The following is a 24,301-nucleotide window of genomic DNA, read 5'->3' on the forward strand; positions in this document are numbered from 1 at the left end:
TAAATATTAGAAGAGGCATTCAGAAAATTCACATAGATAAACCCCACTTTAAATTACATTGACAAAGAACTCCCAAATGACTTCAGGATATGACAATTAATAGACAAAGAGAAATACATGGTTTATAGAGTTTTGAATTCTAGGTTATATGTTAACTAGTAATTTTATTTTTCTTAATATAAAACTGTACATTTTGTATTTTAGCTTATTTTCTTTAATATAAAAATACTTCCATGTCAAAGACATATGAAAGATTGTTATTCACTAGATAGATTAAAAAAGAGAATTTGCTTTGTAGATAAGGAAGACTGTTGCCATAAGAAAATATTAAAATATATTTCCACATGCAAATATATTTTTATATACAAATATATGGTTTAATTTAATGTATTTTTCAGTTCATGTAAATTCAAGTAATCCATTTAAACATCATAATAATGTATTTTGGCACCTGCAATGGCAGAGACCCTAGTTCGATTCTTAGGTCAGGAAGATCTGCTGGAGCAGGGATAGGCTACCCACTCCAATATTCTTGGGCTTCCCTCATGGCTCAGCTGGTAAAGAATGTGCCTGCAATGCAGGAGACCTGGGTTCAATCCCTGGGTTGGGAAGATCCCATGAAGAAGGGAACAGCTACCCACTGTAGTATTCTGGCCTGCAGAATTCCATGGACTGTATATTCCATGGGGTCACAAAGTCAGACACAACTGAGTGATTTTCACTTCACTTGATCTTCATCTACTCGATAAAGGGTAAACAACATCCCTTTGCTGTGAATAGAAGAGAAGCTAAAGGCAAAGGAAAAAAAAAAAGAAATATATACCCATTTGAAAGCAGAGTTCCAAAGAATAGCAAGGAGAGATAAGAAAGCATTCCTCAGCGATCAATGCAAACAAATAGAGGAAAACAATAAATTGAAAGACTAGAGATATCTTCAAGCATATTAGAGATACCAAGGGAAAATTTCATGCAAAGATGGGCTCAATAAAGAACAGAAATGGTATGGACATAACAGAAGCAGAAGATATTAAGAAGGTGGCAAGAATACACAGAAGAACTATGCAAAAAAATCTTCATGACCCAGATAACCATGATGGTGTGATCACTCAGCTAGAGCCAGACATCCTGGAATGTGAAGTCAAGTGGACCTTAGAAAGCATCGCTATGAACAAAGATAGTGGAGGTGATGGAATTCCAGCTTAGATATTTCCAGATGATGATGTGAAAGTGCTGCACTCAATATGCCAGCAAATTTGGAAAACTCAGTAGTGGCCACAGAACCGGAAAAGGTCAGTTTTCATTCCAATCCCAAAGAAAGACAATGCCAAAGAATATGCAGACTCCCTCAAAAACGCACTCATCTCACATACTAATGCTCAAAATTCTCCAAGCCAGGTTTCAACAGTACATGAACCGCGAACATTCAGATGTTCAAGCTGGACTTAGAAAAAGAAAAACCAAGATCAAATTACCAACATCTGTTGGATCAATCGAAAAAGCAAGAGAGTTCCAGAAAAACATTTACTTCTGCTTTATTGACTACGCCAAAGCCTTCGACTGTGTGGATCACAACAAACTGGAAAATTCTTAAAGAGATGGGAATACCAGGCCACCTTACCTACCTCCTGAGAAATCTGTATGAAGGTCAAGAAACAACAGTAAGAACTGGACATGGAACAGACTGGTTCCAAATCAGGAAAGGAGTATGTCAAGGCTGCATATTGTCACCCTGCTTATTTAACTTATATGCAGAGTACATCATGTGAAATGCTGGACTGCACGAAGCACAAGCTGGAATCAAGATTGCTGAGAGAAATATCAGTAACCTCAGATACGCAGATGATACCACCCTTATGGGAGAAAGTGAAGGAGAACTAAAGAGCTTCTTGATGAAAGTGAAAGAGGAGAGTGAAAAAGTTGGCTAAAAACTCAGCATTCAGGAATCTAAGATCATGGCATCCAGTCCCATCACTTCATGGCAAATAGATGGAGAAACAATGAAAAAAGTGAGAGGTTTTATTTTTTTGAGCTCAAAATCAGTGGAGATGGTGACCGCAGCCATGAAATTAAAAGATGCTTGCTCCTTGAAAGGAAATCTATGACCAGCCTAGACAGCATATTAAAAAACAGAGGCATTGCTTGCCAACAAAGGTCCATCTAGTCAAAACTATGGTTTTTCCATTAGTCATGTATGGATGTGAGAGTTAGAGTATAAAGAAAGCTGAGGGGCAAAGAATTGATGCTTTTGAATTGTGGTGTTGGAAAAGACTCTTGAGAGTCCCTTGGACTGCAAAGAGATCCAACCAGTCAATCCTAAAGGAAATCAGTCCTGAATATTCATTGGAAGGACTGATGCTGAAGTTGAAACTCCAATACTTTGGTACCTGATGCAAAGAACTGACTGATTTGAAAAGACCCTGATGCTGGGAAAGATTGAAAGCAGCAGAAGAAGGGATGAGATGGTTGAATGACATCACTGACTCAATGGACATGAGTTTGAGTAAGCTCTAGAAATTGATGATGGACAGGAAGGCCTGGTGTGCTGCGGTCCAAGGGGTAAGCAAAGAGTTGGACATGACTGACTGACTGAACTTAGCTGAACTGAAAACAGTATCTCTTTGCAAAGTGACATAGAAAATGTATTCATATGCTGTAACCAAAGTTATATATACTATTAATAGATTTTATTCAAAGCACTAAAAATTTTTTCTGCATTTGCCTTTTCATGTATTAAAGGAAAGTACATGTGTATCATGCTGCAGGGGAAAATGGTTTAGGGTAGCTATATCTGAACACAGAGAAAACTGCCAATTTAATAAACCTTGCATGCCATTTCCTTCCAAAATGCACTTGGTATATGTTAGGTCAACTATAGTAACACAAATTTGTGAGGTCAATCAAAATTTGGGCAGTGGGGAGTTTTTCTCTTTTTTTCTCCCTTTTATTCTTAAATATAAAATAAATTGTTTCTTTGTCATTGCTCAGAAATAAAAAATTAAATAATGACAATTTAGCTGCATAATGCCTGGGAATTCTAGGAGGAAAAGAAAGCATCTTTTACCTTTATAAGTATTTGTCATTCGGTGGTATACTATGTTAATCATTAGCAAATATAGACAGGGAAAACACACAAACACTCACACACATACAAACAAGTAAAGAGAAGTACCTCTTTGAGCAGCAGAGGGACTCTAAAAAAGACTGTTTCCAAAGATCTTACTTATGTTGGCAAATCCCACTCTAGTGCCAGGTTTGAAGAGGCAACCTGACTTTGTTAGCCAATCCTGAACTCTTGGAAAGTGATTCAGTGACAACCCTAGTCCTTCTTGTATGCAAATTAAAGAATGAGTCAGGTATTATTCCTTAGGCTCCTCCAGCAAGGGCCATTGCCCAAAACTCTTAGAGCTTAAGGTACAGTACTGGCCCTTCAAAAGTTAATACATTGAAAAGATAAAATGAAAGAAGTTAAGTCAGTCAAAGTTTCTCTTTTATAGGTTAAAAAGGTTTTGTGGGAAAATTTAAAACTTTTCTCAAGATAAATATAGAAGAAATTGGGTGAAATAGGTAAAAACTAGAAATACGTAGCTTCACAGTTAGGCAAAATAGTCTTCCATTTATTTGGATTTCCTTCTTTGAGCTACTTAAGTTATTAGAGCCTTAGTTTCCTCATCTTATAAATGGAATAGGTAACTATAACCATATAACCAGATAATTAGATCATCCTTATAAGTCTGTTGTTAAGTCTAAATAAAGAAAAAATCGATCTAAATCAGCTGGTACATAGAAAAGTGCCTTATACATGTTAGCTATAGCAATGATTAATACAATCATTTTGCATAGTTGTTTCTATGAGAAAAATATAGAGCAAATGCTCAAAAGACATTTCTTTCAAATGTTGAAATCCTGTGTATTTTAATTTTGACAAAATCATTAAATAAACATATAATTCCATGGGGGCATTGTTTAATCCATTTCTTTCATGCCACTTATTCATAATCATCATTATATAAATATATTATTAGTATTGGGACCTGTCAAGTCCATACCTCTGCCCTCTATGTTTAGTCGTGACCTTACTGTGGTTGCAAGTGGGGAAAATTTGCAGTATACTTAACAAAATCTGAACAAATTTTATTGGACCCTTGCATGCATACATGCTAAATCACTAAGTCTTGTCCAACTCTCTGCAACCCCATCGACTGTAGCCTGACAGGCTCCTCTGTCCATGATATTTTCCAGGCAAGAATACTGGGGTTGGTTGCCATTTTCTGCTCCAGAGGATCTTCCCGACCCAGGGATTGAACCTGCTTCTCTCGCTCCTCCTGCATTGGCAGGCGGGTTCTTTACCACTATGCCAACTGGGAGGCCCTGAAAGAGAATACTTTGACAAATATAAAAATAGACAATGGTTCATTAGATCACTTCCAGTATCCAGGATTAAATGAGCAAGCTGTCTCATGTTACCCTTACCTTCTATAATAATAGCTAAACTATATTATGCTTTTATGTTATGTCAAGTACCATGCAGAGTAAATTAATTGCATCATCTAATCCTAATTACCTACCAAATGTCTCACCTCAAAATATACTGGAGGTTAAGATTTCAGAATATGAATTTTTCAGGGGCTGTAAACATTCACTCCATAGCACTAGTTAATTTCAATATAATAGGTTCTATTTTGTATATAGTAATATATATACATGAATCCAAATCTCTCACTTTATCTTCCCTCCCCTTTTCCCCCATGGTAACCATAAGATTGTTTTCTACATATTACATGAAAGAGATAACTAATAAGAACCCACTGTATAGCACAGGGAGCTCTACTCAATACTTTATAATGAAATATATTGAAAAGGAATCTAAAATAAGTGTGTATACATGACATCCGGTCCATTACTTCATGGCAAATAAAAGGGGGAAAAGTGGAAACAGTGACAGATTTTATATTCTTGGGCTCCAAAATCACTGCAGACAGTGACTGCAGCCATGAAATTTAGATGCTTGCTCCTTGAAGAAAAACTATGAAAAACCTAGACAGTGTATTAAAAAGCAGAGACATCGCTTTACCAACAAAGGTCCATATAGTCGAAGCTATGGTTTTCTCAGTAGTCACATATGGATGTGAGAGTTTGACCATAAAGAAGGCTGAGCGCCAAAGAATTGATGCTTTCAAACTGTGGTGCTGGAGAAGACCTTTGAGAGTCCCTTGGACAGCAAGGATATTGAATAAGTCAAAGGAAATCAACCCTGAATGTTTACTGGAATGACTGGTGCTGAAGCTGAAGCGCCAATAGTTTGGCTGCATGATGCGAAGAGCTGACTCACTGGAAAAGACCCCAGTGCTGGGAAAGATTGAGGGTGGGAGGTGAAGGGAGTGACAGAGGATGAGATGGTTGGATGCCATAACTCACTCAATGGACTTGAGTTTGAGTAAACTGCAGGAGATAGTGAAGAACAGGGAAGCCTGGAGTGCTGCAGTTTATGGGGTCACAAAGAGTTGGACACAACTTAGCAACTGAACAACAATAAATATGTATATGTATGACTGACTCACTTTGGTGTACACCTGAATAATGCAACATTGTTGTTTAACTATACTCCAATAAAAATTAAAAAATAAAATATTTAGCTGATATAAAAAATATGTCTACTTGTTATATAAATAGCAAGTTATGTTTTTAATTAGGCCAATTTATGCATCATAATGCATATGAGAGTTTCTACTGTTAACATCTCTATCATAAATAAAAGGATCATCTAATAAGAATAGAATTTTCTTTTATGATATAAGATATTAAAAGTAAGCCTTTTTGATTGAATTATTAGGTTGGTGCAAAAGTCATTGCAATTCTGCATTGCTGAAATTTGCCAGTTGATATTGGAATATATTCTTAACTAAATGTGGCTATATTATGCATCACTTTCATGCACATTTCTTGCTTTATTTTTTTTTTCTCATGACTTATTAGTTGCTGCTTGTTATATTTACTTTAGACTATGAAAGATGATGCTAGACAAAAAGCAAATTCAAGTGATTTTCTTACTCAAGTTCAAAATGGGTTGTAAAGCAGCAAAGACAGCTCCCAACATCAATAATACATTTGGCCCAAAAACTGCTAACGAACATATCATATAGCACTCAAAGACTGTATGTTGGTTCAAGAAGTTTTGCAAAGGAAACAGAGCCTTGAAGATGAGGAGTGCAGTGGCCAGCCATCAAAACTTGACAATAACCAGTTGAGAGGAATCATCAAAGCTAATCCTTTGATGAGAAGTTACTGAAGAACTCAATGTAGACCATTTTAGGGTCATTCAGTGTTTGAAGCAAATTGGAAAGGTGAAAAACTCATAAGTGAGTGCCTCATGAGCTGAATGAAAAAAAAAAAAAGTCATGTTTGGAAATATCGTCTTCTTCTATCCTACTCAACAACCGTGAACCATTTCTTGATCAGCTTGTGATGTGCAACGAAAAGTGGGTTGTACATGACAACCGGAGATGACCAGTTCAGTGTGGTTGGAATGAGAAGAAGCTCCAAAGCACTTCCCAAAGTTGAACTTCCACCCAAAAATGGTCATGGTCACTGTTTGGTAGTCTTCTGCCCATTTGATCCATGGCAGCTTTCTGAATCCCAGTGAAACCATTACATCTACGAAGTATGCTCAGCAAATTGATGAGATGCACCAAAAACTGCAATTCCTGTAGCCACCATTGGTCAACAGAAAGGGCCCAATTCTTCTGCATGACAACACCTGACCTCACAACCAACCAAGCGTTGGCACAAGCAACGCTTCAAACATTGAACGCATTGGATGACGAACTTTTGCTTCATCTGTCATATTCACCTTCTCACCAACCAACTACCACTTCTTCAAGCATCTCAAATTTTTTTTTGCAGGGAATATGCTTCCACAACCGACGGGATGCAGAAAATGCTTTCCAAGAGTTGGTCGAATCCCGAAGCACAGCTTTTTACGCTACTGGAATAAACAAACTTATTTATCATTGTCTAAAATGTGTTGTGAAGAGGGCTGAGCGCCGAAGAATTGATGCTTTTGAACTGTGGTGTTGGAGAAGACTCTTGAGAGTCCTTTGGACTGCAAGGAGATCCAACCCGTCCATCCTAAAGGAGATCAGCCCTGGGTGTTCATTGGAAGGACTGACGCTGAAGCTGAAACTCCAATACTTTGGCCATCTCACGCGAAGAGCTGACTCATTGGAAAAGACCCTGATGCTGGGAGGGATTGGGGGCAGGAGGAGATGGGGACGACAGAGGATGAGATTGCTGGATGGCATCACCGACTCAATGGACATGGGTTTGTGTAAACTCCAGGAGTTTGTGATGGACAGGGAGGCCTGGCATGCTGCGATTCATGGGGTCGCAAAGAGTCAGACACGACTGAGCGACTGAACTGAATTGAACTGAACTGAAAATATGTTGACTGTAATGGTTCCTATTTCGATTAATAAAGATGTGTTTGAGCCTAGTTATAATGGCAATTACTTTTGTAAGTCTCATGTACATACAAGCCTGGTGGTCTATAGTCCATGGGGTCGCAAAGAGTCAGACACGACTGAAGTGTCCGAGCACGTGTACAGTCTATATATACTTCGTTGGGCTTAATGGTTGCTGCCTAAAATGTACTGTTATGTGAAGATGAGGTAGAGGGAAATTCATAGATGTGGTGAAATGGTGGGGAAACAACTGATTTGTGCAAAGATGAATTTATTTGAATATGTCATTGTTGTGCCTGCTTCCATAAAAACTAGCAAAACTTACCTCTGCAAAGAGTTCAAGGGCCTTCTAATCAGGACTAAATGACCACAATCTAAGACCTCTTTTCTGTCATCCCATTCTTAGGAAAACTTGTACTTAAGAAAGAAGACAAAATTCAACAGGCATTTATAATAAAAACTCTCAACAAAGTGGGTATAAAGGGGACGTACCTCAACATACTATATATGACATACTTATAGCCAATATCATACTCAGTGGTGAAAATCTTTCACTAAGAAAAAAAACTAAGACAAGAATGCCTGCTCTTGCCATTTTTATTAAACACAGTATTGAAAGTTCTAGCCACAGTAATCAGACAAAAAAATAAAGGAATCCAGAAGCAAGTAGTAAAACCGTCACTGCTTGTAGATGAAAGTGAAAGTTGCTCAATCATGTCCAACCCTTTGCGATCCCGTGGACTATACACTTCATGGAATTCTCCAGGCCAGAATACTGAAGTAGGTAGACTTTCCCTTCTCCAGGGGATCTTCCCAACCCAAGGATCAAGCCAGGGTCTCCCACATTGCAGGCGATTTTTACCAGCTGAGCCACCATGATACTATATATAGAAAATCCTTAAGATGACACCCAAAGACTGTTAGAACTAATAAATGAATTTAATAAAGCTGCAAGAACTAAAATTAATGTACAGAAATCTTTTGTTTCTGTACAGTAAAAATGAACTATCATAAAGAGAAATTAAGGAAAATGCATTTACATTTGCATCAAAAAGAATCAAATACCTAGGAATAAATCTAACCCAAAAGCTAAAAGAGTTGTACTCAGAAAATTATAAGCCCTGGTAAAAAGAAATTGATTATAACATAAACAAATGGAAAGACATACTATGATTCTGGATTAGAAGAATTAATATTGTTAAAATGACCATACTACCCATGACAGTCTACATATTCAATGCAATCCCTATCAAAATTCCAATGGCATGTGTCACAGAGTTACAACAAATAATTCTAAAATTTGTATGGCAACACAAAAAATTCTGAATGGCCAAAACAATTTTGAGACAGAACAAAGCTGGAAGTATCATACTTGATTTAAAACTGTACTACAAAGCTACATTAATCAAAACACTATAGTACTGGTACAAAATAGACACACAAATCAATGGAACAGACCTGAGACCCCAGAAATAAACTCATATTTATATAGTCAACTAATCTACACATAAGAGTTTCGAATGTACAATGGGTAAAAATTGTCTTCTTCAAAATGTTGTTGGGAAAAGCAGACAGCTACATCTAAAGTATCAGTTTGGACTATTTTCTCATATCATATACAATGCACTTGGAATGGATTAGAGAATCACATGTAAGAACTAAAATCATAAAACTCCTGGAGGAAAACAGTATGCTTTTTGACATCAGTCTTAGCAATTTTTTGATATGTCTCCTCAGGCAAGAAAAACGATAGCAAAAAGAAACAAATGGGACTAAATCAAACTAAAAAGTTTTTGCACAGTGAAGGAAACTTTTAACAAAATGAAAAAGTTGCCTACCAAATGGAAAAATAATGTAAATGATTCATTTTATAAAGGATTAATATTGAAAATATATAAAAAAAAAAAAACCTCACGACTCAGAACTAAATAACAACAACAACAGCAATGGAGTCGTAGAAGATGGGAAGATAAGTGGAACAGACATTTTTAAAAAGAAGGTATACAAACAGATTAACAGATAAACAAAAAGATGCTCGACATCACTGATCAAGAGGAAAAAAGATCACAATGCGATATCATGTCTCATCTGTCACACTGGCTATTATCAGAAAGATAACGAATAACGTGATGGCAAGGATGTTGAGAAAAGGGACTTCTTGTGCACTGTAGATGGGGGAATGTAAATTGATAGAGCCAGTATGGAAAACAATAAGAAGGTTTCTGAAAAAATTAAAATTAGAACTACCATTCAATTCAGCAATTCCACTTCTGGGCATTTTTTCTGAAGAATATAAAACCAATACTTTGAAAAGATGTATGCACCCCTATGTTCACCACAGCATTATTTACAATAACCAAGCTACAGAAGCAACCTAAGTGTCCATTACTAGGATCAAGAAGATGTGGTATATATGTGCAACAGAATATTACACAGATAAAATTGATGATATCTTGCTGTTGCTACAACATGGATGGACATAGAGTGTGTTTTGCTGAGTGAAACAAGTCAGAGTGAGAAACACAAATACTATATGATTTCACTTATATGTGGAATCTAAAAATACAAATGAACAAACTGAACAGAGCATAACAGACTCACAGATACAGAGAAAAAACTTGTGGTTTCCAGAGGAGAGTGTTGTGGTGGGATGAATGAAGTAGGTGAGGAAGATAGAGAGGTGCAAACTTCAAAGTCACAAAATATTTAAAGAAGTCATATGGCTATAAAGTACCATATAGGAATGTAGTCAATAATATTAGAATAACTTTGGATGGTGACAGATGGTAGCCAGCCTTATCATGGTGATCATTTGTAGTATATATATTGAATATAAATGTTCATATATATCATTGAATAACTCTGTATACACCTAAAACTACAATATTATAAGTCAGTTATGCATCAGTATAAAGATGACAGACAGATTTAAGTATTCATCAAGTTTAAATAGCATAAGAAAAGACCTAGTTGATGAGTTCCTGTGGTGAAAAACATCATAAAGGGAATCTTCACCCTATAATTCATCTGATTATAAATGCTTTGTATTACCAGGTTGGTTTAAAGTGATTATACTCCCACATATATCTTTTCATTATCTTTGATTTCAACACATTAAGTATAAGAGAGCTCATGCATATAGTTCTTCCTCTGAAAGATTTTAATTGAGGATCTTACTCAACTTTAGGATATTACTTTTTGAAGTTTTTAAGTTCTCTCTTTCAGAAGTGAGTATGATACAGATTAAGTTTTTTTATGGCCAATCTAATTCCTCTTATGAACATTTTGCTTCATCTTATTTTTCCTTTCATGAAAAATATTCTAAACTGGATTCGGGGATAGAAAATCACTATGTATAACATCCATATTCTCACTTCTAAGTCCTGAAAGATTAACTGAATTTAAAATAAAATTAACAAATAATATCAGTGTGACTGGTATCATTCCTTCCAGTAATAAGTTTGAGAAATATTTATCAACATGAATCCTCTTAAACCCTGGTGCCAATATGATATTATGTTTGCTTTTAGTAAGTGCAATAATTTTTTCTAAATTCCAAATTCCCATTCAACTGTATATTTTCAGCCTCATTATCATAGTAGTTATATAATAAGCACTAAATGTATGTGAAGCACTTGACTAAGATTCTTATATGTATTGAATATATTGCCTCAGTTAACACTGATAATGACACTGTGAAGGAGTTATTACCTCTATCATCTAGGTAAGAACAGGAAAGTGTTTAGAGGGATTAAGTATGATCCAGGGCCATACACAGAGTAGTAGTAGAATAGCACTCTTGTTTTTAGAAATGACTGTATTTTAACTTAAAAAGAGATTTTAAAGTTGGAGTTAACATTGAGATAGAGTTGATAAAAAGAATCTGTAATCACAAGCTATTTCATAGAATTGCAGTAGAATATAGTGAAAGCTTGATAAGGTGCTACTTTGTGCTTTATCTTTAAAAAAATTTGTTTTGCCCAGTGTTAAATACAGCAGAGCGGACTTCAGGAGGTTAGGAAATGCAGTCTTTTTTAGGACTTCTGTAAGCACAGTTAAATTTAAAGCATAAATGGAATTATGAATGTAGCACTTTATTTACAATATATTATTTATGAGGATTAAGAGCCCAAATAGAAATTTGCATAATTATTTTTTCTTGGAATTTTTTTTTTTTTTTGTCAAGTGATAAATAACTTTGGAGAATGCTATCTTTCAAAGTTACTTTAAATCATGTATCCAAGGACCTATTAACACAGATTCTACTGCCATAAAGATAAACTATAAAGAATGTGGTACATATATGCAACAGAATATTACTCAGCCATAAAAGAGAACTAAAAAATACCATTTTCAGCAATATGAATGGGACTTACAGATTCTCATACTGAGTGAAGTAGGTTAGAAAGAGAAAGACAGATATGATATTGTTTATATGTGGTACCTCAAAAAGGGCTTCAAATGAACTTATCTATAAAATATGTAGAAAATAAACTTAAGGTTCCTGAGGATAAAGGGGAGAGGGATAAATTGGAAGATTGAAGTTGACACATGCACGCTACTATATTTAAGATTAATAACTAACAAGCATATACCAAACCACATAGGAACTCTACTCAATACTCTGTAAAGGCCTATATGCGAAAAGAATCTTAAAAAGAGTGGATGTAGGTATTTGTATAACAGATTCACTTTTCCGTATGCCTGAAAGTGACACAACACTGTATACCAATTACACCCCATTAAAAATTTTAAAAATAAATAAATATAAAAAATCAGTGAGAAAGAGGGAAAAATTAGTGAACTATGAAAGTATTTCACTTTTACACTTGAATGGAAGTAAATTCATCTGGAAAAGACCAAACATCATTGATGATACTACGTGATAATTTGCTGCTGTCATTTACTATTCCACAAGTTTCAATGGCTCTCTGAGGTTAATTTACCATGTGTAATGATAGTTTGATTCACTATCTTACTATATACAAGCATTCACACATGAAATTCAGTTTTTAAATTTCATTAACATTAAAATTAAAATACATATGTATGCATGGATGTGTTGGGGGAGGGGTGCTAGTCATCCATGATTTTCCTGGTCTATTCAACTTTTTATTTAAAATATGTTCATGGTAATATTTCACTGATATGTATCACTGCTTTTGATATGTTTTTGAGCTCTTGCCAGATATTGCTCAATATTTTCTACTAGTCTCTCATAACTTTATAAATGGACTTTATAAATGGACTTTACATTCTACTGCATTCTTTATTTCTCTCACCTTTCTTAATAGATGCTGCCCATTAATTTACTTTAGAAAACAGCTTCACAAAACACTAAAATTAACTCAGAAGTTTGCAAAAAAATTATACTACATATACCAATGTACCAGTTTTGAATTTAGTTTCTCAGCTCCAAATTCCTATCCATATTGGACTCTGTGATCCTAGACCTGGGCCCTGTAAACATATCTCCTTTGTCAGCTGTCATGAAGCTATGATTCATCAATAGAATACACTGGAAAACAAAGGGATTTCTCTTTTAGAATCAGGCAAATTGCTATAGGCATGATATTGGAGTGCATATGATTTCTGCAATGTCAAGCTCTTGCAACACTGCCAGATTCTGTAGTGTTAGGTTTCTATACCACCTGGTGAACTGAGTCAGGTAGACTGATGCCTCCTCTGAACAGCCTATGCCAGCACCCACTCAGGCAGTTTTGCAGCTTCGGTGAATGCCTCCATTACCCAGAGTCACAGCTATTTACTTGCCAACGAGTTATGGATCTCAGTCCTTACAAATGATCAGGCTTTTTGTTGGGAACTCTGTCTCAGCTGTGGGGTTACATCACCTGCTGTTATGTTACTTAGAATTATCTGTATTCCTTTCTAGCCAATCCTCTGTTACTCTAACTCCATGTTATGGTTAGTAATTCTTTATGTTAAACTTTTCCTGTCCAAATTATTCTAAGATTTCTCTCCTGGTTGGTTTCTCATTAATTTCAGTTCAGTCACTCAGTCATGTCTGACTCTTTGTGACCCCTTGGACTACAGCACGTCAGGCTTCCCTGTCCATCACCAACTCCCAGAGCTTGCTCAATCTCACTTTCATCAAGTCAGTAATGCCATCCAACCGTCTCATCTTCCATCAGCCCCTTCTCCTCCTGCCTTCAGTCTTTCCCAGCATCAGGGTCTTTTCAAATGAGTCAGCTCTTCATATCAGGTGGCCAAAGTATTGGAGCTTCAGCTTCATCATCAGTCCTTCCAGTGAACACCCAGGACTGATCTCCTTTAGGATGGACTGGTTGGATCTCCTTGCAGTCCAAGGGACTCTCGAGAATCTTCTACAACATTACAGTTGAAAAGCATGAATTCTTCAGCGCTCAGCTTTCTTTATGATCCAACTCTCACATCCATACATGACTACTGGAAAAACCATAACGTTGACTAGATGGACCTTTGGGTAAAGTAGTGTCTCTGACTGATGTTGAAGCTGAAACTCCAATACTTTGGCCACCCTATGTGAAGATCTGACTCATTTGAAAAGACCCTGATGCTTGGAAAGATTGAGGGCAGGAGGAGAAGGGGATGACAGAGGATGAGATGGTTGGATGACATCACCAACTCAATGGACATGGGTTTGGGTGGACTCCGGGAATTGGAGATGGACAGGGAGGCCTGGTGTGCTGCAGTTCATGGGGTCACAAAGAGTTAGACATGACTGAGCGACTGACTGAACTGAACTGCTTTTTAATATGTTGTCTAGGTTGGTCATAGTTTTTCTTCCAAGGAGCAAGCCCCTTTAAAGTTCATGGTTGCAGTCACCATCTGCAGTGATTTTGGAGGCCAAGAAAATAAAGTCTCTCACTGTTTCCATAGTTTCCCCATCTATTTGCCATGAAGTGATGGGACCACATGCCACAATCTTAGATTTTTGAATGTTGAATTTTAAGCTAGCTTTTTCACTCTCCTCTTTCACCTTCCTCTAGAGGCTCTTTTGTTCCTCTTTGTTTTCTGTCATTAGAGTGGTGTCATCTGCATATCTGAGGTTATTGATATTTCTCCCTGCAATTTTGATGCAATTTGTGCTTCATTCAGTCTGGCCTTTCACATGGTGTATTCTTACACATAAGTTAATTAAGCAAGGTGACAATATACAGCCTTGATGTACTCCTTTCCCTATATGGAACCAGTCTGTTGTTCCATGTCTGGTTCTAAGTGTTGCTTCTTGACCTGCTACAGATTTCTCAGGAGGCAGGTAAGGAGGTCTGGTATTCCTGTCTCTTTAAGAATTTTCCACAGTTTATCATGATCAACACAGTCAAAGGCTTTGGCATAGTCAATAAAGCAGAAGTAGAATTTTTTCTGAAATTTCCTTGCTTTTTCAATGATCCAGTGGATGTTGGAAATTTGATCTCTGGTTCTTCTGCCTCTTCTAAATCCAGCTTGAACATCTAGAAATTCCCAGTTCATGCACTGTTGAGGTCTAGCTTGGAGAATTTTGAGCATTACTTTGCTGGCGTATGACATGAGTGCAATTGTGCAGTAGTTTGAACCTTCTTTGGCATTGCCCTTCTTTGGGATTGGAATGAAAACTGAAATTTTCCAGTCCTGTGGCCACTGCTGAGTTTCCCAAATTTGCTCACATATAGAGTGCAGCACTTTCACAGCATCATCTTTTGGATTTGAAACATCTAAGCTGGAATTCCATCACCTCCATCCACCAGCTTTGTTCATAATGATGCTTCCTAGACTTCACACTCCAGAATGCCTGGCTCTAGGTAAGTGGTCACATCATTGTGGTTATCTGGATCATGAAGATCTTTTTGTATAGTCTTCTGTGTATTCTTGCCACCTCTTCTTAATATCTTCTGCTTCTGTTAGGTCCATACCATTTCTTTCCCTTATAGTGCCCACCTTTGCATGGAATGTTCCCTTGGTATCTCTAATTTTCTGGAAGAGATCTCTAGTCTTTCCCATTCTATTGTTTTCCTCTATTTCTTTGCACTGGTCACCAAGGAAGGCTTTCTTATCTCTCCTTGCTCTTCTTTGGAACTCTGCATTCAGATGGATATATTTTTCCTTTTCTCCTTTGTCTTTTCTCTTCTCTTCTTTTCCCAACTATTTGTAAGTCCTCTTCAGACAGCCATTTTGCCTTTTTGCATTTCTGTTTCTTGGGGATGGCCATTCATAGTTTTTCAGGCACCCATTAATATAACTGATAACAAAACAATTATGTATACTATACATCCTCAGTGAGACTGAAGATTTTTCAGTGAATATGGTTGAAGAAGCATTTGTATATTAGATATACTTGAGATATCTACGGAGTAGATAGAAGCACAGGAAACCATGAGGACAAGGATTTATTTATAATACAACTTTCTTTTAATAGTTTAGAGTGACATTGAAGCATAGCTAATAATGTACTGGAAAGCATTTAATTGGAGAAGGTAACTTGCCTAGGCAAAGTAATTAATGCAAGTCATTATAACAAGATAGTTTTAAACATGTAAATGTGGCAAGTTCCAGGTCAATCTTACTTTTACATTGAAATAAATAAATTTAATTTGAAAATGTGCATGAGAAGTAGTCATTCCCAGGCAATTTTATATTCCTATTGTAAGTGATGCAGGAGTCAACTGCAGATTTAGAAGCTTTAAAACAGAGTACATGTCAGTGTGAAAAGTACTTAACTTCACTTCAGATATCACTACTCGAAAAAAATACCTGTTAAGTTAGAAGTCAATGGAATCCTAAACAAGAGAAAGTAAATGCTAATCAAGAGACTGGCTTCGTCTATGCATTCCTGGCAGCTCACACAGGTCCTTATGCATTTCAGGCACTCAATATAATTTTGTTGAATGGATGAGTTGATTCAGCTATACGTGGCTAGGATTTTACTTTCCTCTATATAAAATACAATATTAAAAATTATAATGCTGTGAGAAAGAGATCAGAATTATAAAAGTATATACCTACTATAACAAACTAATCTTTACACATAAAATAATTTTATTTGTAGGTAGTACTGCAATTAAAGTAGTGGCTATTTCAACCCCTTTTCCCCCAGCATGAAGAGAGTGGTGAAGATAAAAGCTTTTTTTGAAACCACTGGTAAATGTTTATGGATTTTATAACATTATAAAATGGTTATAAGTTTACAACACTGTAACCATTATTATTGCAAGTCACCTCTTGACTTGCTATCAGTGTGTTACATTTTTACCATACGTGTGTTTATCATATTCTTTCTATACATATAGTCTTGTTCAAATTAATATTAAGGAAATTCTAATGAGTCAGTATAGTGGGAACACAAGGAAACATTAAACCAAGAGCTAAAAGATGTGCATTTTGTCCTCACCTCTCCAAATTTCACATCAGCTCCTGCCCCACACCACTTCATCTCTGGTGTCTAGGATAAAGTAAGATAAATGTTAATTTCTCCTTTTGCAAGTGACAATGATACTTTGTTTAGTTTCATGTCAAAGAATTGTTTGGGGCATCCAAGGAGATAATGTAAGTAAACATGTTTTAGAAACTGTTAAATAACAGGTATAAAATATTTTATAAAAAGCCCATATTACAAGGCAAGGCTTAAAGGCATGTTTCCACAAGGTTGGTACATATGTATTGATTGGTATTTGCGTGGGAGCCTGCCTGTCTGCCAATACTTAGTGCTATATAGGTGTATTGGACATTATTATACATTGTCTGAGTAGACTCCGGGAGTTGGTGATAGACAGGGAGGCCTGGCGTGCTGCGATTCATGGGGTCGCAAAAGAGTCGGACAGGACTGAGCAACTAAACTGAACTGAACTGAATACATTGTTAAGTTGTTCAATAGTTCTGTTTTCATGTGCATAAAAACCCCCTTGGGTCCTTGTTATCACCTGGGGCACTTGCAGATTCTCAAGTTTTACTTCCAGAGATTTGATTTTAGAGATCTGATGCATATGCTGGGGATTAATGCCTAAAAGCATCTTGGGTGAATTTTGTGTGTGATGCTACTTTGAGAACTATTTTTCTAAAGTGTGTCGTGTTCACAAAGATGATGCTGGTTAATACATGACTGCCACTTTTTAATTGTGTGTGTATTTTATCATAATCTACATTTTCTACTTTTCTCCTAAGATGTTTTTCCCTTTGTTACATTAAGACAAAAGAGAATATATTTGGATTCAGATGATATGATATAGTTGAAATAGTTGCATTAGAAAAACAGATACTAAATATCATGGCATAACATATAAGATAGAGAAAGTTTCAAGAGTTCAAAAAGACTTAAAGAAATAAATCTAGGGAACTGTAGAATTGCTTTTGTAACTATTTCTGTGCATTTTGAATTGCTCTATTTTGTGATATTGATTTATTTTTCAGCTACATTTATGACAGTTTTTAGAGGGTCGTCATGAAAATAGGAAGCAGAAAAACAATTAGTTTCCTAGATAAAATAAAATCCCTGAGGATATTACCGGTGTTTATTTGCTCAATTTTTGAGTTGTTTGCATAACATATTCTAACAATTTAGTGATTTCCCAACCTTCATAATGATTTCATTGATTTGTGTGTGGTTCTTGTCTCAATTTGAATGCTTCTATTAATCAAATATTTTTCTAAATAGTAGCAAGTTTAACAAATAAAAAAAGAAGTTATTTATTTAAGCTTATCTGTATAAAACACAACAACCTTCCACTCAGAATTACAGGAAGACTTTAGAATGAAGCTAAAGGACTTGTTGAACAATTGAGACTAGTAGTATTTCCACTGATTTTATTATTGCAATAATAATAATAATAATAAAATAGCATAATTTTGATAGTTAACATTGACTGAACACTCATTATGTGCCATTTAAACTTGTAACAATTTGTGAAACTGATGACATTATCCTTCTGCTTTATGGATGAGGAAACTGAGGTTTAGAGTAATATGCCCAAGGTTACACAGATTGTTAAGTGATAGCCCTGGGAGTTGAATGACCTTATCTGATTGTAAAAATTGAAAAATCATACAATAATAATTTGCTTCAAGAAATAAGAATAAGTTCTAAATGTTAAAAAAGAGGAAAAATCTCACAAATTTTTGTTGTTGTTGTTGTTGTTGTTGTTGTTTTATTTTTTTTATTAGTTGGAGGCTAATTACTTCACAACATTTCAGTGGGTTTTGTCATACATTGATATGAATCAGCCATGGATTTACACGTCTTCCCCATCCCGATCCCCCCTCCCACCTCCCTCTCCACCCGATTCCTCTGGGTCTTCCCAGTGCACCAGGCCCGAGCACTTGTCTCATGCATCCCACCTGGGCTGGTGATCTGTTTCACCATAGATAGTATACATGCTGTTCTTTTGAAATATCCCACCCTCACCTTCTCCCACAGAGTTCGAAAGTCTGTTCTGTATTTCTGTGTCTCTTTTTCTGTTTTGCATATAGGGTTATCATTGCCATCTTTCTAAATTCCATATATATGTGTTAGTATGCTGTAATGTTCTTTATCTTTCTGGCTTACTTCACTCTGTATAAGGGGCTCCAGTTTCATCCATCTCATTAGGACTGATTCAAATGAATTCTTTTTAATGGCTGAGTAATATTCCATGGTGTGTATGTACCACAGCTTCCTTATCCATTCATCTGCTGATGGGCATCTAGGTTTTTAATGACAGAATAAAGCATGTTTCTTACCATTTAGATGGAAAATAAAAATATGTACTTAGTTCCTTTTAAAAATCTAAATAAATTTTCTTGGTAAATACACAAATACATTCCAAATAGTTTTATTATTTGCACATTAACTGACTATTATTATGGTAGAAATTGACAAAAGTTATCAATAGGCACAGCCAAAGAGGAGATTCATTAACATTTGCAGGAAGATGGCTTCCAAATCATTACAACTTGAAGTTTGACTTTTTTAGTCTATACACCATTCTCAGAGGCCACAACGCTTGGAAGGATAGCTTTCTATAGGGTGATAATCCTTTCAGGTCATCAGAAAAGTTAATTCTGGGTTTTCCTCTAGGCTTTTTTCTCCTGTGGCTATTTGTGACGAGACATAGAGCAAAGGGGGCTTCCCAAGTGGCACTGGTAGTATAGAACCCGCCTGTCAATGCAGTAGACACGAGAGACATGGATTTGATCCCTGGGTCAGGAAGATCCCCTGGAAGAGGACATGGCAGCCCACCGCAGCATTCTTGCCTGGAGAAGCCCATGGACAGAGGAGCCTGGCAGGCTACAATCCTTAGGGTCGCACAGAGTTGGACACAACTGAAGCTACTTAGCAGACACACATACAGAGCAATGGCTTGATCTGCTGTTTTGTCACGATTATGGGTAAGCCTTCAAGCAACTGTAAGAATAACTGAAAGATAAGTGCACATTCACTCTGAAGATTTACATATTCATGCCCATATACATATTTATCACAACTGTAAGTTTGAGAAGAAGTAAAGTCTTTTCACTTGGGGCTTCCCTGGTAGCTCAGATGGTAAAGCGTCTGCCTGCAATGCAGGAGACCTGAGTTCAATCCCTGGGTCAGGAAGACCCCCTGGAGAAGGAAATGCAACCCACTCCCATAATTTGCCTGGAAAATTCCATGGATGGAGGAGCCTGGTAGGCTACAGTTCATGGGATCACAAAGAGTTGGACACGACTGAGCAACTTCACTGGTTCAAAAGCTTTTCACAACACATTCCTGTGTGAATACCTTGAGTAGGGTGGAATCAGGCTTCCCTCCTCACTCAGCTAGTAAAGAATCTGCCTGCAAAGCAGAAGACCTGGGTTTGATCTCTATATTGTAAAGATCCCCTGGAGAAGGGAATGGCCACCGCTCCAGTATTCGGGCCTGGAGAATTCCATGGACTGTATTGTCCACGGGGTCGCAAAGACTCAGACGCAAATCAGTTTTCAATTTCATACACTAAGAAGAACCACATCTCAGGGCCTAATTAAAATCCTATTTCTATTTAGCTAAAATTATCTAAACATTTGGCAAGATGACTGTGAAAATTAGAGTCTATTTCAACATTGACATGTTATTTAGAAATGATTTGAATTATGTTAAACTTTGAACAAAATAAAGAAAATTCGTTTTGTCAATTTGTAAAGAAAATTTGAGAAAACTTGAAAAAGTGTTATTAAGTTATATCTTGCTTTTTTGAGTGCATCAACAATGTGTTTAAAAATGGGGAAAAGAGTTTAGGCAGAAGATAAAATTGATAAAATCTTGACCCCCACAAGAGACTGACCCAAACTTGCCTGGGAGTGTCCAGGAGTCTCCAGCAGAGGCATGGGTCGGTGGTGGCCTGCTGCAGGGTTGAGGGCAGTGAGTGTAGTAGTACATGCATGGGATCTTTTGAAGGAGGTCTCCATTATCCTCATTACCTCCACCATAGTTTGGCCCCAGGTAAATAGTAGGAAGGGAACACAGTTCCACTCATCAACAAAAAAATTGGATTAAAGATTTACTGAGCGTGGCCCTGCCCATCAGAACAAGACCCAGTTTCCCTTTTAGTCAGTCTCTCCCATCAGGAAGCTTCCATAAGCCTCTTATTTTTCTCTATCAGACGGCAGACAGACAGAATCACAATCACGGAAAACTAAACAATCTGATCATATGGACCACAGCCTTGTCTAACTCAATGAAACTATTAGCCATGCTGTGTAGGGACACCCAAGAAGGATGGGTCATGGTGAAGAATTATGACAAAATGTGGTCCACTGGAGAAGGGAATGACAAACCATTTCAATATTCTTGCCTTGAGAACCCCATGAAAACTATGAAAAGGCAAAAAGATAGGACCCTGAAAGAGGAACTCCCCAGGTCAGTAGGTGCCCAATATGCTACTGTAGGTCAGTGGAGATATAACTCTAGAAAGAATGAAGGGATGGAGCCAAAGCAAAAACAACACCCAGTTGTGGATGTGACTGATGATAGAAGCAAAACCTGATGCTGTAAGAACAATATTGAATAGGAACCTAGAATGTTAGGTCCACAAATCAAAGCAAATTGGAAGTGTTCGAACAGGAGACAGCAAGAGTGGACATTGACATTTTAGGAATCAGCAAACTAAAAATGGACTGGAATGGGGTAATTTAACTCAGATGACTGTTATATCAACTACTGTGAGCAAGAATCCCTTAGAAGAAATGGAATAGCCATCATAGTCAACAAAAGAGTCTGAAATGCAGAACTTGGATGCAATCTCAAAAACGACAGAATGATCTCTGTTCGTTTCCAAGGCAAACCACTCAATATCATGGTAGTCCAAGTGTATGCCCTGACCAGTAATGCTGAAGGAGCTGAAGTTGAATGGTTCTATGAAGACCTACAAGACCTTCTGGAACTAACACCCAAGTAAAGATGTCTTTTTCATTATAGGGGACTGGAATGAAAAAGTAGGAAGTCAAGAAAAGAAGTTGAATGGTTCTATGAAGACCTACAAGACCTTCTGGAACTAACACCCAAATAAAGATGTCTTTTTCATTATAGGGGACTGGAATGAAAAAGTAGGAAGTCAAGAAACACCCAGAGTAACAGGGAAATTTGGCTTTGGAGTACAGAATGAAGCAGGGCAAAGACTAATAGAGTTTAGCCAAGAGAATGCACTGGTCATAGCAAACACCCTCTTCCAACAACACAAAAGAAGACTCTACACATGAACTTCACCAGATGGTCAATACCAAAATCAGATTGATTATATTATTTGGCCAACAGTGGCGAAGCTCTATACAGTCAACAACAACAACAACAAAAGACCAGGAACTTACTGTGGCTCAGATCGTGAACTCCTTATTGCCAAATTCAGACTTAAATTGAAGAAAGTGGGAAAAATCACTAGACCATTCAGGGATGACCGAAATCAAATCCCTTACAATTATACAGTGGAAGTGAGAAATAGATTCAAGGGGTTAGATCTGATAGAGTGCCTGATGAACTCTGGATGGAGGTTCATGACATTGTACAGGAGACAGGGACCAAGACCATACCCAGGAGAAAGAAATCCAAAAAAGCAAAATAGCTGTCTGAGGAAGACTTACAAATATCTGAGAAAAGAAGAGAAGTGAAAAAGGAGAAAAGCAAAGATATACCAATTTGAACACAGAGTTCCAAAGAACAAGGAGAAGTAAGAAAGCCTTCCTCAGTGATCAGTGCAAAGATATAGAGGAAAACAATAGAATGGGAAAGATTAGAGATCTCTTCAAGAAATTAGAGATACCAAGGGAACATTTCATGCAAAGATGGGCTCAATAAAGGACAGAAATTGCATGGACCTACCAGAGGCAGAAGATATTAAGAAGAGGTGGCAAAAATACACAGAAGAACTATGCAAAAAAGATCTTAATAACCCAGATAATCATGATGATGTGATCACTCACCTATAGTCAGACATCCTGGAATGTGAAGTCAAATGGGCCTTAGGAAGCATCACTATGAACAAAACTAGTGGAGGTGATGGAATTCCAATTGAGCTATTTCAAATCCTAGAAGATGATGTTGTGAAAGTGCTGCACTCAGTATGAGACCAAATTTGGAAAACTCAGCAGTGGCCACAGGACTGGACAAGGTCAGTTTTCTTTCCAACCCCAAAGAAAGGCAATGCCAAAGAATGCTCAAACTACTGCACAATTGCACTCATCTCACACACTAGTAAAGTAATGCTCAAAATTCTCCAAACCAGGCTTCAACAGTACGTGAACCATGAAGTTTCAGATGTTCAAGCTGCTTTTAGAAAAGGCAGAGAAACCAGAGACAAAATTTCCAACATCCGTTGGATTATCCAAAAAGCAATAGAATTCCAGAAAAACATCTATTTCTGCTTTATTGACGATGCCAAAGCCTTGGACTTTGTGGATAACCACAAACTTTGGAAAATTCTGAAAGAGATGGGAATAATAGGCCACCTGACTTGCCTCTTGAGAAATCAATTTGCTGGTCAAGAAGCAACAGTTAGAACTGGACATGCAATAACAGACTGGTTCCAAATAGGGAAAGGAGTACATCAAGGCTGTATATTGTCACCCTGTTCATTTAACTTATATGCAGAGTACATCATGAGAAGTGCTTGCCTTGATGAAGCAAAAGCTAGAATCAAGATTGCCGTGAGAAATATCAATAAACTCAGATATACCACCCTTACAGCAGAAAGTGAAGAAGAATTGAAGAGCCCCTTGAGGAAAGTGAAAGAGGAGAGTGAAAAAGTTGGCTTAAATCTCAACATTCAGAAAACTAAGATCATGGCATCTGGTCCCATCACCTCATGGGAAATAGATGGGGAGACAGTGGAAACAGTGTCAGGCTTTATTTTTTGGGGCTCCAAAATCACTGCAGATGGTTACTGCAGCCATGAAATTAAAAGATGCTTACTCCTTGGAAGGAAAGTTATGACCAACCTAGATAACATATTAAAAAGCAGAGACATTACTTTGCCAACAAAAATCCGTCTGGTCAAGGCTATGGTTTTTCCAGTGGTCATGTATGGATGCGAGAGTTGGACTGTGAAGAAAGCTGAGCGCTGAAAAATTGATGCTTTTGAACTGTGGTGTTGGAGAAGACTCTTGAGAGTCCCTTGGACTGCAAGGAGATCCAACCCGTCCATCCTGGGGGAGATCAGTCCTGGCTGTTCACTGGAAGGACTGATGCTGAAGCTGAAACTCCAATACTTTGGCCACCTCATGCTAAGAGTTGACTCATTGGAAAAGACCCTGATGCTGGGAGGGATTGGGGGCAGGAGGAGAAGGGGAGGACAGAGGATGAGATGGCTGGATGGCATCATCGACTTGATGGACATGAGTTTGAGTAAACTCCGGGAGTTTGTGATGGACAAGGAGGCCTGGCATAC

This window comes from Dama dama, chromosome 9 (assembly GCF_033118175.1).
Source record: "Dama dama isolate Ldn47 chromosome 9, ASM3311817v1, whole genome shotgun sequence".
Taxonomy (NCBI): Eukaryota; Metazoa; Chordata; class Mammalia; order Artiodactyla; family Cervidae; genus Dama; species Dama dama.